Below are 16838 nucleotides of genomic sequence, written 5' to 3'. Positions count from 1 at the left end.
TACATCTAAAAATCCCAAAAGCATAAGATTGACATCCAATACTAGTGATGCAAGAAGAAGTATCCCCAAAAATCATATGAATAGATTGAATAAAGTGATGACCAAAAGCAAGGGGTTTAAGCATCATAATGATGAATGGCCATTCAATGCAATCATAGGCTTTAACAAAGTCTATTTTGAGAAAAAAACACTCTACTTGGAATGTTTGGCCTATTTCATGCCTTCCTATACAACAATGATGTTGTTCAATATATAGCATAGTTTGATTAATTTAATTTTCTTAGGCCAAATAACGAGAGGCAAAATATGTTGAATCTTGAGAGCCAAAGCTTTGAAAATGATCTTGTAAGAGACATTGAGAAAAATAATGGGCCTTCAATTGAAAATATCCTTTGGGCCCCATCTTTGGGTATGAAATTAATGTTCCCTTAATTACTGATTTGTCCAAGTGACAATGGGTGAAAAGATTCCAAATAGACCTTATGCAGGTCAAGGCCAACACAAGACCAGAATGCTTTCTAAAATTCACAAGGAAAGCCATCACAAAAAGGAGTTGTATCATCTACTATTAAAAATATAGCTTCCTTGAGGTCCTCGAGAGTGAACATCTAATCATAGAAAGTGCGTTGGGCATTTGAAAGCTTGTTAGGCACAACCACAATACAATCCTTCGAAGCTCAGTCCTTCATAGAAGAAATTTCCTACACTGTGAACACCTGCTCATAATTTCAACAAAGGCTCGAAGAGTGTCACAAAGTTCAATAAAATGGATTGTCCTTTCTTAATTCTCTTGACACTTGAAAAATTATGACGAGCTCTAAGAGACACGAAAAAATTATTTGGATCTCTATCCCCCACCCTAAGCCAATGCAACATAGCTTTACTTTGAGATCCTCTAGCAGAATGTCGATCAACAATGTACCTCTTGTGCCTAAGTTGAGTCAGTGTAACTTGAAAGTCCACATCAAAAGGATTCATATCTAGAGGTTCAATGGCAACACATAAATCCTTGGTATTGGCTTCATAGTATTATTAGTGGTAGATAAAAGTTGTCTATAATTAATGTGGAGAAATCTTGTAGTACCAATGACAATGTCATCCCACCAAGCAATCCATCTAGTTGGCTGATATGACCTAGGCTTTAGGTTCCAGACCCTTTTAATGTAGATCATGATTGGTTGTGATTGGTTGATGATGAAGCAAAGATGTGTTCAAATATAATTATGTCTTAGATGGAAAAATCCTATTTGTATATCATTCAATAAATAACTTTATGCGAGAGTGGTCTAACAAAGGCACATCAACCAGTAACATGACGAGTAAATCATGATCTTCGAAAAATGAAAAAAATATTGAATTGTGATCATGGCACGATCAAGCCTTTAAAATATTTTGTCAAATCCATCTCTAAAATTACACCAAGTTTTCCAAACCCTAATAGGATAATGGTGATTGATATTGGAATTTAAAAAGGCTTAATTTGTTATCTATGTAAAATAAGACCTCCCTTTCTACAAATATCCATCAAAAAGGAAAAATCCCATCCTTGTCTGGCACAACCTCCACCATATTGAAAGCCCTACACATGACCAAAGTTGCAGATGGAAAAGAATCAACTACTCAACACCATAAATGTGATCTTTCAATACAATCATTGAGAGCATAAACATTAGTGATCTCGATAGAATGGTTGTCACTTGTAAGTAAAAACCATACAACTCTTTGCATGGGGTTGAAACCATGAGCAATAACTAAAGATATCTAATGAGGGGGAAAATGTGTAGTAACTCCACCTCAACTAGCTTCATGTTGGGAATAAAAAACAAGGCATTCTAGCTAAAGAACATGACATGCAAGAGTAAGCATGAAACCAAAAATATTAACTTCCCAGAGGCAAAAACCATCCAAGTCATAAACATAGTGACAAACATCTAGACCTCATAAATTTCATAAAATCTAATTCATTAATGAAAATACTACATTTCATCCTCCTCCCCAAGAGAGGAGAAACTATTATGAAAAAAGTTTGAAGTGGGTTTGAAGCTAGTGAAAAAGTCACCATCTGGAATGGCTCTTCACTTTTTTGGGCCATAATTTTTTTTCTCATCACACTTGGGAGGAATGAGAGAATGATCCAACTTCAATTGAGCTATAATCACTAATGCATATTGAGGAGTGTCAATCCACAAAGGATGGAAAATAATCACAATCACAATATTCACCTATTGGTTAGGATTTGAAATAGAAGATGGAGGAACATCCTCTTGAGCAAGTAGAGCTTGAAAGGAACCCCCATCAATGGTTGGTAATTCAAACCAACAATATTTTTTTGAATAGAAGCCAAAACATTCTTTCTTTTACAAACCACTATAGTTCACCCTTCTTTCTTTTTGACACCCTTCATAGGCCAAAAAGGTAACTCCTTAGGAGGGGATTTCATTCTTGGCACTGCCAAGGGACAATCCTTAACATTATGCTTAGTCAATTAGCACTAGTAGCAAGTGTTAGAAAAATTCAGATAAAGAATTTTCTAGGTTGAATTGGTAGTACTGAGTTGAATATGAATGGTTTCCTTGAGTTCACAAACCAAGTTGATTGTGACATAGACTTGTCACTAAGGAGGAGTATTGAAAAAGTAGTTTGGTTCAACACAAAAGATCTTTCAAATATGTTAGGAAATGGTTTGAAAAAGTAACCAACAAGGTAGAGGAAGACTAGGGAATTCAACCCAGATAGGAACCTTGAGTTTTGTTTTTTCTGAGACTATGAAGTGTTAAGGACAAGGTTAAAAAATAAAAAAGCAACATGGAATGGTCCAAGGACTAAGTGAGAAGATAACCTCAATTTTGGTAGGATTCAAGAAACAAAACAACAAAAATCTTAAGTGAGGCTTTTGACACCATCAAGGTACATCTTATGGGGAGTCCAGGCCTTACAAACTCATTCTTGCAACATTCGTTCAATAGGAACAACCTGTCTCATTTTTATTTGATCTAACTATAGCTTGGAAAGAAAAGAGTAGCCTATGCACAAAATAATCTATCAAAGTGTTTTTTTGTCAAGTCATTTATAGGCATTATCAAAATCTTGAATGAGAAGCACAACATCATGGGCATATATACCTCATGAAATACCTTTGACACAAACTTGTGAGGTCATTTATTTGAGGGCTCCATGAGCATATGTTACCAAAGCTTCAACAATAGCATCAAATGATGAGCTAAGGTTGGTTGGAGTCATTATGACCTTAGTAGAGACTCCTGCAATAAATGTGGTATGACATACATATATGCAAGATTCAAAATAGTAAGATAAAACCCAAAACCCTAGCAGAGCTCCTCATCACACCTAAAGGTCTCAAATATACAATAGATATAAATATTCAAATAAAATAATTTATAAAATTATAAATTATAATGTGTTGAAATCTAAGAAAATGTTGTATAAATTTGTATATTATTTTATAATAAAACTTATAAGAAAATAATGTAAATAATTTATAAATGGTATGTGGTATGTGGTACAAATGTGGACTAGTAAGAAGGTGTTGTGTAACTATTAATTAAATGTTGTTTTCCAAACAGAACCGAAATAGAGATCAATAATTGTAATTATTTAATTTATTTTCAAGAAAAAAAAGTTTGTGACTAATATTAAATTGTATTTTTTATGATTGTAAAAATCTTCAAGAAAGGAAATTAACATTTACAAATCAATCAATGGAGAACAAAAAAGGCTATGGAGATTGACAATGGCCATTGCGCCCTCCTCTACAATGACATTTTTCAATGGATCCAACAACAACTTGCAATGGAGTTATCAAGGTAATAGGACCCAATGGGCAGATGCATCCAAAATAGGGGGCTTTACTCAGAATGAAAAGGGAAGAAATGATCAAGGTGTTAGAGGTTCAAAGGGTTTTGAGTGTTGGCCCTTCAACAAAATCTATTTTACACAGTTTGATACCAAGACTAAGCTTCCAAGGAGCCCTCGTTGGAATCCTTCCTACAAAATTGCTCGAGGTTTCGAGTTGCTAGGAGGAATAGTGGGAGTAGGAAGAATTCTAATTGTTTCTCTTTAAGACAAGAAGATATGTTTCAGTTGCCAAAGAACTTCAACTTCAAACAGATTGAAAAGAAGTTATGGCATCCTAAGGAGGGGGTGCGACTTTGAATACCAACAAAGTGGTGGGTTCTATTCCCAAACCCAACAAGAAGTTGTATAATATTGATCATTTTAGGATTTCCTCTTTGTTAATTGATAACCCTCAATCGATGGAGTCTATAAATCATTTGCAAGAAAAGACCTTTCATATGAAATGGTTAGCACCTTGGTCGTTGATAACAAAGTTACAAAGATGGATTTTTAACCATTGGGATCATTTTGAGCTCAAAACTATCACCAATAAATTTATTGTGGTGATGTGTCCATTAAAAAATTCATAACCCAACATTAACATATGAAAATATAAATATCTTCAAAACATACAAATATATGTATTAACTACACCACCCTTATTTTCAATATTTCAAATAATCAATATTACCTAATAATAATATTGAATATATTACTAATAATATTATCCAAAAAAAATCTACATTCTATAAAAATCAATATAAATAAATCTAGATATAAATAATATTTATAAATTAAATAACAATAATTAAAAGGTAGATCTAACATTAATTAAAAAGTATCAAGGGTGTTAGCCGATTTTAAAAAAAGGTGACACCCATTTATTTGTGAGCCACAAACCAAATATAAAGGAGGGAAAATATATAATAAGGGGAAGGGAATTAAGAAGGAGAGAAAATGAATATAGATCTACAAATAATAAAATTAGAGAAATAATATGTCTCTATCAAAGTAGAGAGTGAGAAGTTGCTAATACATTTTTCATTTGATAAAAATAAAGATGAACAAATGCATGAATAAAACTAAACATGTCTCTATTTAATATCAAATGTTGAGAGGATGAAACATAAACCACTTTCTTAAGGAATATATATTAAATGAATATTAGAAAGGAAATTTATTTCATTTTTGACTATATAATATATATAGCAAATATTAGATGAATATTAAATGTTTGTTTATTTCTATGTAATAAATATGAATGGATTTTATAATCATATAATAATATACATAATAATGAATTATTGCATTGAAATATGTTATCTAAAATAATATTTAATAATTTAATTATCAAATATTAGCAATTGGTTGGTATACTATAAGATAATAATAAAATTCTTCTATGAATCTAAGTAATTGATGAAACTTCTTATGAATGGCTATCATGCTAGTACGAGAGATGAGTAGCCATGTATGAATGACTAGATCAGAAATGAATAATATTGTGCCAGTCCATTGGAATGACACCATGGAGATTAAGGGAATCTCTACCATAGGGTATGTGAGGCATTAAGATTCCATTGGACCGCCATTACTAGGATTCATGTGCTAGAATACTCTTATGATGTCAACATATGCATATGTGATTAGCCTTGGATAGAGGATGTCTCGTCCAAAAAGAACCTTACTGGGAACACTCCATGAGAAGATGACATAATAGTTAATGGTTAGGAAGCTCGATTTAGAGACATCATTAAGGTTGGGTTGAATTAGAGGGTAGAATAGTATAGTTAGATATTTTATTGTTACGATCCTAACAATTTTTTGTAGGTATTATTTTTCCCAATTCAACTCTAATAGTGGGGACATTACAGTGGTATTAGAGCATGATCCCACCATCATATAGGGGAAAAGGATAAAAATGCAAAACCATTTTAAAGAATGTGAACATATATTCATGTATACTTAAAATTATCAATAACAATTATATATATTTATAGTAATGTATCACTTATATAAATGTCCTCAATTATATAAACATGGTGTTAATGAAAATTGAATAAGCACCATTAGGCAATGGTCCAAAAGTTAATTCTCTAAAGGTGAGAAGAAACATGTCTTATGTTCACTTGATAAATTTTATTAAACTTGAAGAGAATAATTGTTTGAGGAAAAGCAAATTAGGAAAGGATGGACTATCAGAACCCCATATTAACCTATGAAAATATAAATATCTTCAAAACATGCAAATATTTGTGTTAAATACATCACCCTTATTTTTTAATATTTTAAATAATCAAATATTAACTAATCATAATATTGAATAAATTACTAATAATATAATTAAATAACAATTAGTAAAAGGTAGATCACTAATGTAAAAGATACTAACATTAACTAAAAAATATTAAGGGTGTCAATCAAATATTAAAAAAAAAGGTCACACCCATTTATTAGTGAGCCATGAACTAGATACAAAGGAGGAAAAACATATAACTAGCAATCGCACCTTAGGGTGCAATGGGGTACGTTGAAGAGTTAGAAATTGTTCAAAAGTAGGATTGAAGAATTGCTCTATAATTGAATAAGAATAGTCTCAAATAGGAATAATTCAATAAGAATAGTTTTGCTTTGTTCAAATCTTTTTTGTTTGATTTGTGTGCCATAGGAAGGCAATGGGAGTCTATTCATCCACATGGAATGGAGATGACTAGGCTGCAAAGGGTAGACTAGTGAAAACTAAGTGGAGCCATTCCCCTTTCATTACAAATTATAGGAATTTCAGCATTGATGCTTGTGAGTACACATTTGCAAAATTTTTTGTTGAATGCATGAAACAAAATATTCCTTAGCAGTGAGCTCAATTGTAACAATTTATGCAAAAATCACCACTTGCAGGAATGCTCAAGGACAAATTAAACTCTTTAGGCCAATTTTCAAGTATATTATTTGGATATGACATAAATTCAAATTAAACTCAAAAAAAAAATCCTTAACAACGAGTTATGAGTGGATGCATTCCCCTTTCATTGAAAATTACAAGAATTTCAACATCGATGCTTGTGAGTACACATCTAAAAAATTTGTTGTCAAACACATGAAATAAAATAATCCTCAACAGTGAGTTCAACTGCAACAATTTATGTAAAAATTCACCATTTGGAGGAATGCTCAAGGATAAATTAAACTCTTTAGGCCAATTTTCTCGCACCCAAGAACTGAAGTGCATTATTTAGATATGACATAAACTCAAATTAAACTCAAAAAAAAATCCTTAACAGTGAGTTCAACTGTAACAATTAATGTGAAAATTTACCGTTTGGAGGAAAGGTATACTAAATTAAAGCTGTTAGGCCAATTTTCTTGCACCCAAGACCTAAAGTACATTATTTAGATAAGACATAAGTTCAAATTAAAATTAAAATACCACCATTGATGACATACAATATTTAGATAAGACTCAAAAGTTAACTTTAATTTATGATTCCATTGCACCCTTTAAATTCTATACAATTAACCTTGGACATCATCACAAAAAGTAAACAAAAGTCTTTGAAATAAAAAAAAATTATAATATAACATACATTATAGTATAAAATATAAGTTTGAAAGACTAAATACAAAATTATAATATAACATACATTATAGTATAAAACATAAGTTGCAAAGACAAAAGTATCAGTTGATGTGCACAAAGAAACTTCATTGCCTGCAATTGAGGTGTTCCTCGAGGTTTTTCTTGTCTAAAACTTGTAGGAGAGCTATAAATCTTGAAACTTGGGGCAAGAATACAAGAATACTATTAGGAGAAAAGATGTGATGTTATGATGTACATTTTGGCAATGTAGGAGAGTTATGTTATGTCGACATCTATCACAAACTGCAAACATAAGCCTTTAAAGTACAAAATTATATATATTAATATACATCTTAATATAAAATATAAGTTTCTAAGACAAAACTATCATTTGATGGATACAAAGAAACTTTTTTGCCTACAAAGGAACTTTGTTGTCTATAGTTGAGGTGATCCCTGGGGTTTTCTCATTTAAAACTTGCAGGAGAGTTATGAATCTTACAACCTGGGAAAATAATACTATTAGGGGCAATGATGTGGTGTTATGATGTATATTTTGGAAATGTTGTACGTTTTGGCAATGCTTAGTGATCACATTTGAAGATGTCAATGCTTTCTAATCAAAGTTCTTCCTTGTGGAATCACTTTCTACTATTCCTTGACCTCAATTTCATGTATCCAAACTAGTAATAGGTGTGCTTGGTGGTTCACGTAATGTCTCCTATGTGTGCTTGGTGGTTGTTTCTTCATCCTAGTATTTCCAGCACTGGCAAAATCAATTCCTACATAAAGTTTCAAAGAGCAAGCACATAGATATTATTGTTAAGTTTCAAGATTTGCACCCTATTGAACTAGTAATGTTCAGTAACCCTTACTTAACGTGGGAGTCATTTCACTACGTGAGATTGGATAATGAAATGAAACCTATGGATTCTAGGTTGGCTCCTATTGGATTCTTTAGTGAAACACTCTAAAATTTAATAAAAACTAGCAGGGAAAAGGTAAGAAGTGACTAAAAAACAACCTAAAACCTAAAGTTTAAACTAAGGAGGTGATACACCAGAAGTTACTATGAAGATGTAACACACACATAACAGAGAGGATAATATAGCTTTATGAAATATCATAAAATAAAACTTCTTATAAAGGCTCGCACAAATAATTTGTAATAAGGTTGCAGACTGAAACTATAAGAAGGAGGATAAACTAATACCTCTCTTTAACTAATTTCACCTATAAACACATATCACAACCTGCAAGCAAAATTACTTTTCTACACAAAGGTGTTGGAATGAGACAGAAAGATAAGGAATAATGAAACATTCACAAGTTAATCTATCAAATCATTCAAAGATGCACACAGAATTGCAGAAAGGAAAAGGCTTCAATTAACTCCACAAAGCATGATCACAGTGTTGTTACTGATATTGTATCTCCAAAATTTTGAATTATAGACCCTGTAACAAAGCTTAGGACCCAAAATGATGTCTCAAAACTTCATCATAAAATCATAAATCCCTAAAAAATGAGTTACAAACTCAATAAGTACAATTCCCCACTTTTTTGGGTAGTATGCCAATGGATAGCCTCCAAAAAAGGGCTTAGAAACTTCCAAAATGAAGTTCCATAATGTCTAAGACTCCATTCACTCATAACTGCCCCCCATGACTCATCAAAACTACCCTAAAAATGCTCTAACAAGTCATAAAGAGTCATAAACTAACATGCCAAAGTCAAAACCAACCCCAAAAGGCCTATTTTCCCTCTCAATGCTACCAACTGATTTTAAATTTAAAGACTATGATAAGGAGAACTTAATGACTCATATTTTTCTTTTTGCATTTGTAACAAATAAAATTAATATTCAATGATTTATAATTTATCATTAAATATTAATTCTTTACAATATTGACTTCATTGCAAAAAGAAAAGAAAATCCTTTATTTTACATAACAAATCATTAAAAATGGTTGCTCATTTTAATGATTCATATTTAACACCTATGCAAACTTAATAAAGGATTATCAAATACATACACAACACATTTATATCCTTCACTTCAAATGTGAAAATGAGATAAAAATCCCATTTCTTGCAGACTTCAAATCTTTGTTCAATTTGGTAAAGGAAATAACGTTGAAGAAAGCCAAAACTATCCCATTTTGCTCATTCTGTAGTTCTCGATTGAGGGTTTCTAAGAACTTGTAGAGATCTTGCTATGAAATTGATACTATCTTGTTGGAGGATTTGTTGGGTTTCTTCATACGCAGAGATTTTGAGAAGACTTGAAGGTATGTTTCCTTCTATACTCCTAAGATTAAAGCACTTTGAAACCCAAAGAGGGTTTACTTTTTGTTGCTGGAGTAACTTGTCATTTGTATTTGATATTACTATGAAGTCTTATTTTGCCTTTACAAATACTCAGATGGGTTTCTTCGAACAGCATTATTTTGTTGATTGAAAGCATACTAAGGAGCTTCTTTTGAATAACATTATACAATGCTTTGTTTTATGAGAAAGCTTTGCGCAGGGTGTTATAGTCTTCTCAAAATGACATAATAAAATGGCTTTTCCCTTTGCTTACCATGACTATGCTCCCTGTTGTAACTAGGTATTGTGAAACCCAAATGGGGTTTTTCACTCTTTATTTTTGAGTTGGCATTACTACTATATTCTCTGGGTTTTGTTTGGTCATTCATCTTTTCCAAATTCGGTACTCTCTCCACTTCACTTGTGTTTGTTCTCCTTGTTATACGAATTTTGATTATGAAAAGATTGTCTTCCTCCTCTGCCACGTCCACCTCTTCCCCTATTATTGCCACTACTTTCTCTCCTCTTTCCTTGTAAGCCATGAAGTTTAGCCCAATAGTCCCTTTTAGCATCACCATCAACTACTTCTAACACAGCAACAAAGTTCTTCACGATCAAGCCACCTTCTTCAACAAGTACAACTGCTGCTCGTGCTTTCTAAGATTCTTCAGGTTGTTCAAAATGGACATACCTAGAATCTTTCCCCATAGAATAATCAACATACTTCACAGTTCCATATTTTCATTATCTGTTTCAAATCTTCACGAGTAATTTTCTCCATGTTCTCCTTATTTTCTCCATCTCCAAACTTCTTTCCATCTATAACCTCCCCAGGATTAATGTCTATTGTTGCCTCTACAAATTTATCATCCTCTGTAGCCTGCTTAGGACTCTTCTTACATTCTTTTAGAGTAGAATCATTTTGTTCCCTTGAATTTTTTTGGGATAATTTCCTCAAAGTAAATGCTATGACCATACCTTTTGGATAACAACCATTTTTTTGCCAATTATTCCTTGTGGACCCATGCTCACCACTGTGAATTTCTTCTAATAAAGCCTTCCTTTCAGCATCAAACTCCTTCTTTGACTTAAACTCCAATTTTGCACCACCATAGGCTACCTTTAGTTTATAGATAGCATTAGCTTCTTCCTCGGATGAGAATTCTATCAAAGCACAACCACAAAATACTTTAATCGCTGCAACATGACGAGACAATCATACACTATTAACCTTTCCATGCTGGCCAAAAAATTTCTCAACATCTTCAATTTTTGCATCATAAGGAAAAGGACTTGGAGTAATAGTCCTTGTCTCCACCTGTTCTATAATCTCCTCAGATTTTATCTGTTTATTGATCCACTCCATTGAGACTATACTTGCTTATGTAGCCGCCTTCCACCTATAGCCTTTGTTCATAGTTATGATCTGGTTCTTTTCTTTTCATTGCAATAATTAGTGTTTGATTAAGACCATAAACATTTCTGTCATTATGTCTATCTTCTATACTTTCATTTGCATTTGGATAAATTATTTGATCCACTGACATCATTCGTTTGCAGTTCATCCTAAATTTGCATTTTTTTCTTGTACTAGCATATTTTGTTGATATATTAACCAGTAGCATGTTTTACATTTACAAATGAAATTCTCAGTGTAGCATGAAATATAGCTTGAAGAAGTATTTTCCCTTAATTATCTCTCATGCTTTCTTGCAGTAGTATACATGTTTGCAATTTGTGATTAGCAATCATCATTTGTTTGTTGTATTCCTGAAGCATCTTATTCTGTGAGGTTCGGGCACGAGCTCGTGACACTCACAATAACTTTTATTTCTTTCTTTCAATTTGCATTCTTTCATGATGAAATGCATCGATTGATAGAGCATGTATAGCTGTAGAAATAGGTGGTCATTGTTTAGATCCTTCGGGATCTAACATCAGTTGCTTTTTATGTTTTTTGCAGATGCTGAAGATCATGGAGCTCGGAGTTGGACTTTGTTGCACTAGGGAAAGAGTGCATAACCAGTCAAAGCAACAGGTAATGACTGGTTATCTCTACTTTTTATTTCTTTCATTCATATGTATCTATTCATGTATTTCCTTATAAAAGAAATGTAGTATAGTGAGCTATACTCCCGGCTTGTGTGAGATCTTTTTTCGTTCAACATATGAATTCATTTCATTGCTTGAAAACATAAATGTATATTTGAAAATAAATAAATACAAGGACATTTCTATTGCTTAAATGAAATGAAGAGCACTTTTGTTGCATGCATACTTAAAATTTTACACGTGCAAAATTTTAGTAACATTTTTTTGTGACTTCTGCTATATGTCTTCTTGCTTGACATTTGACCAGTGTTTAATTTGTCCTTATTCTTTGGGCACAGAGTCTGATTATGCATTCCTAGCACCTAAACCTAACACAAAGTGACTTCTAAAGTTGCTGGTTCAGTTTTTAATGTATGTTCATGAATTTAATAAGATTGGAAACTCTTATTAAATTGACGGGTATGCAGGGTCAGAACTCGAGTATCAACTTTAGGAGTTGAACTATCATAGTCGACCATTGGGTTGGCGTATGTATAGATGTATGGACTTACCTAAATGTATGTATGCAACATATGCATGTGTATGTAGATATGTATGGCTGAAAACCAAGCTTATTTAGTGTCAGTGATATGTATGTGTGTATGTGTGCGTATGTTGGATATGTGCATGCATTTAGGCACACATATCTATGCATGTGTGAATATAATGGGCAGATATGATTACAAAACAACATAAACCAACAACTTAACTAACCTAGACTACCAAACCCAAACAAGATAGAAAACAAAACAAAACTAAATGCAGAGGCATTTATTGAAAACAAGGGAAACTTTCCTAGTATGTACAAGGTAGGACTGAAACTCATACCTCAAAACATGGTTTGAGGTGGATCCCGTTCATAGGGATCGATAGTACGTCTCCTTCCATGGTAGCCAACTGATAAGCATTATGTTGTTTACACTGAGAAATCTAAAATGACCCAACCCACATGTGATCAAATTTACTTTGCTAGCCTAGCCTGCTCTTCAAAACATCCCATTTCAATACCATGTCACCAACATGGAACTCTCGAGCTTGAGCTCTTCTGTCAAAGCTCCTCTTGATTTATATCTACTGATACTCCATGGTTTCCATGGCCTTTTTTCTTGTCTCCTCCAACTCCATCAGTTGGGCACACCACACCAAAATAGGGTCACCTTCCTCAAACAAAACTAGCTGTGTAGCAAGATTGAGCACTGGTAATTCTGTCTCAATGGATAATCTGGCCTCTTTTCCATAGAGAAGCCTATATGGGGAGTTTCTGATAACTTGCTTTAGAGTAATCCTATCAACCCATAAGGTGGCTTTCAACTTTGAATGCCAATCTCTTTGATTTTCTTGCAAGTTGTGCTTGATAATTCTGATAAGGTTCTTGTTTGAAGATTTTGCTAATCCATTACCCTGTGGGGAATAATTTGAGCTTGTGCTAAGATATATCCCATGATTAAAAGCCCAATCACTGACTTTCATTCCTATGAAAGCAAGCACATTATCAAAAAAAATGGAATTAGGTACTCCAAACCTATTCATAATATCATCATAAAAACTTAAGACTGCTGTTTAATTTGCATCCTTTAACGCTGCTGCTTCAGTCCATCACATGAAATAATTCATGGCTGTGATATTCCACTTGTGATCTGCACTTAAAGGAGGGTTAATGGGCCCTATAAAATCAATGCCCCACTTTTGAAAAGGTTGTTCTGTTTTAATTGGCTGCAAAGGCAAAGCTAGAAGCTTTTCTTTTCCTGCGAACATAGCGCATTTATTGCATTTTCTGACATGTGCATGCCAGTCTTTAAACAAATCAGGCCAATAATAGCTTGCTTTTAGAATCTTATAGGTTGTAGTCCTTGGAGAAAAGTGTCCTTCTGAATGTCCATCATGAAACTTGTGCAAAATTTGATCTGAATCCACACACTTGAGAAGAACTCCATTGAAGTCTTTCTGGTATAGAACGTCATTAATTAGCACAAAAGGGATTGATTGCAAGTGATAATATCTTCACTTTTCTCGATCTAAGGTAGCTAGGCATTGAATGGTTTTCAAAAAATGTATCATATTTTGCAACCAGCTTGATGTTCCATTATCATTTCTAGCAGCTCCAATCAACAAAATTGAGTTTGCTTGCTCCTCAAGCTCTGAAATATTCTTATCTACAATTTTCTTGCACAATCCCTTTCCTCTAACCAGCTTAGTTATCTAGATATCTACATCATATTCCATAACGCGTGTGATCCAACCAACTCTTTTCTCATTCAAATCCTTACTTAGGAGGAACTCTTTGGTAGTTGGGTGTGTTACATGCAAAATGACCTTGTTATGTGTTAACAAGTGCCTGAATTTCTTAAGGCTTTTTACAATAGCAAGAACATGTTTCTCAATGAAAATGTACCTTTGCTCATACTCTTCTAGTCTCGTACTGAAGAATGCAATTGGTTGTTCCAATCCTTCTACATTTTGTTGTACCAACATGGTTGAAATCATGTCATAGCCCCCATATGCATAAAGCATGAAATCCTTACTAAAATCAGGATTGATTAGGACAGGTGCTGATGCTAATGCATTTTTGATGGCTTGAAAATTATCTTTGGCCTCCTTTGTCCATGTGAAAATGACATTCTTTTTAAGCATAGTTGTCAATGGCTTGAGAAGTGCTATAATATCAGGCAGAAATCTTCACACAAAATTGATGCGGCCAATGAAACTTTGAAGGCCTTTCTTGTGTTGTGGTAAAGGCAGCTCCAGAATTGCTGAAACTCATTCAGGGTCCACCATGATGCCTGCCTTAAATACAATGTATCCAAGTAATTTCCCCTCATGCATAGAAAAAAAACTCTTTTTAGGGTTTAATGAGATGTCGAACTCTCCACAATGCTCAAAAATTTGCCTTAAGTGATCAATATGATCTACTATTTTCTATGAGTAGACTGTGACATCATCTAAATAGACCAAGATGAACCTGTACATCAAATTGCTAAAAGCCATCTCCATGGCTTTCTGAAAGGTAGCTCCAGCGTTGGATAATCTGAATGGCATTCTTTTGTACACCATTGTTCCCCATTTTGTTGTAAATGCTGTTTTATATTGGTCCTCTTCCTTTACCAGTATTTGATTATAACCCGAATAACCATCCAATAAAGAAAATCTTTTAGCCCCTGATACACTTTGTAAAATATGTTCCATTGCTAGAAGTGGATGCCTATCTTTCAGTGAGACTCGATTCAAATCCCTGAAATCTACACATAGCCATAACTCCCCATTCTTCTTCCTTATAGGGACCAGGTTAGCAACCCAGCTAGTATGTTTAATAGGAAAAATAATGTTACTCTCGATCAGTCTGAGAACTTCTTTCTGCATCAAGGGTTCCAACTTTGGATTAAAAGGCCTTTGCCTTTGCCTCACCGGTTTAGCCGCTGGTTCTAGCTCTATTGTATGTTGTGCCAATCTCAAGTTAAATCCTTTCAAATCACTATATTTCCAAGTGAACACATCACTGAATTCTTGGAACAAATGAAGAAAAGCTTCCTTTTCTTCAATTGAATTGACTTTGCCAAATTTTAGGAATTCACCTGGTGCAATTTCTAAGTCTACATACTGGTTTTCTTTAACCCACAAGTTAGCCTTTTTGGATTTGAGCTGATCATCTGAATTGAAAATGCTTTCCAACATTACTAAACCCTTTGGTAACTTGTTTTTTAACTGTATCACCTGATCACCATACTTATCCTTATACCTCTATTGATTAGAATTAGCAAAAACATCTTCTTCTAGCAAAAATTGTAAAATTTGTTCATCACTGTCAAAAACTTGCCAATTAGTATCATTATCAGGAACTGAAGGCTTGGTAATGATCGTGATATGTTGCTGATCAGTATATGCAGAGACGGTGTTAACAATATCATATTGGGCTCCTACAACTGCTAGCCTATCAGCATGTTGGTTTTTGTTTCTAGGAATAACCAGTATGTTAAATGCATCAAAATCTTTAAGTGAATCCCAAACACGATGCCTATAAGACTTTAAAATGTCATTTTTCATAGTATTCAGACATTTGATTTGATTTACTACTAATTCACTATCACCATACACTTTTAAACACTTGATGCCACATTTTCTTGCCCATTCTAACCCTTGGATTAAACCTTCATACTCTGTTGTATTATTGGTACAAGAAAAACTAAATCTGAAAGCGGCATAATATTTCTCATTATCAGATGAAATCAACATAACACCCCCACCAACACCTTGTCTACCCCTCAAACCATCAAAAAATATGCTCCATAGCTGATCTTGGGATTCTCCCAACTCACTTGTTGGTTTGACCAAATTGGGAATGACTTTGTTTTGCTCATGGATAATATAGGTTCTTAAGTCAGCATTTGTCATATGATAAAACTGATTTTCATAAGTTTGACTAGATGCCCATTCATCAAGAAGAATATCTGGGATGTTATCTAGTTGGGTTCGATTTTCAGTAGTTGTATGCCATTCCTCCTCGTCAAATGCAAGCAGATTTGCATTGACAGCACTAGGTACATAAGGCTCTATGTGGTTTTTTGCAAGCAACTTAGATTTAATGGTTACTTTAGTGCCATATCTAGTCCTAAAGAGCACGTGAGACCAATCAGATGATAAATAACCACCGATCTTTGCTGTGAAGTCCCTAGACAAGCAGATAGCAAAGTACAGGGGTAAATCTATGACATATATATCTTGCTGAATGGAAAAATTGGGACAGGCATGAAGGGTGACACTTGCATCTTTAATCACACCTATGGTACCTATAGATGTGCCATCAAGTTGGACAACACCCTTTTCAATGGGCTAGTATTTTAGTCCTAACTGGTCAGCTTTCTTTTTTGGCATGACAGAGCTTGTAGCTCCACTATCTACCATACAATTATGGACTAATTTGTCACCAATAATCAAGGAAAGGTAGAAAGGAGGTGGTTTTATTACCTTATTTGATTCCTTGACAATATTCTCGCTGTCCTCCTTCTTTTCA

The 16838-nt window shown here is 33.6% G+C and overlaps 1 pseudogene; it reads right to left on the bottom strand.

The window, feature by feature from the left end:
- Positions 1-10099: 10099 nt before the first annotated feature.
- LOC149544204 (la protein 1 pseudogene) lies at positions 10100-11108 on the bottom strand (annotated as a pseudogene).
- Positions 11109-16838: the final 5730 nt, after the last annotated feature.

The sequence above is a fragment of the Cupressus sempervirens genome, chromosome 8 (genome assembly GCF_028749045.1).
Source record: "Cupressus sempervirens isolate cs-2001-9-10 chromosome 8, ASM2874904v1, whole genome shotgun sequence".
Lineage (NCBI taxonomy): Eukaryota > Viridiplantae > Streptophyta > Pinopsida > Cupressales > Cupressaceae > Cupressus > Cupressus sempervirens.
The sequence above is the reverse complement of the archived record's forward strand: the minus strand, read 5'-3'. Positions and strand labels throughout refer to the sequence as shown.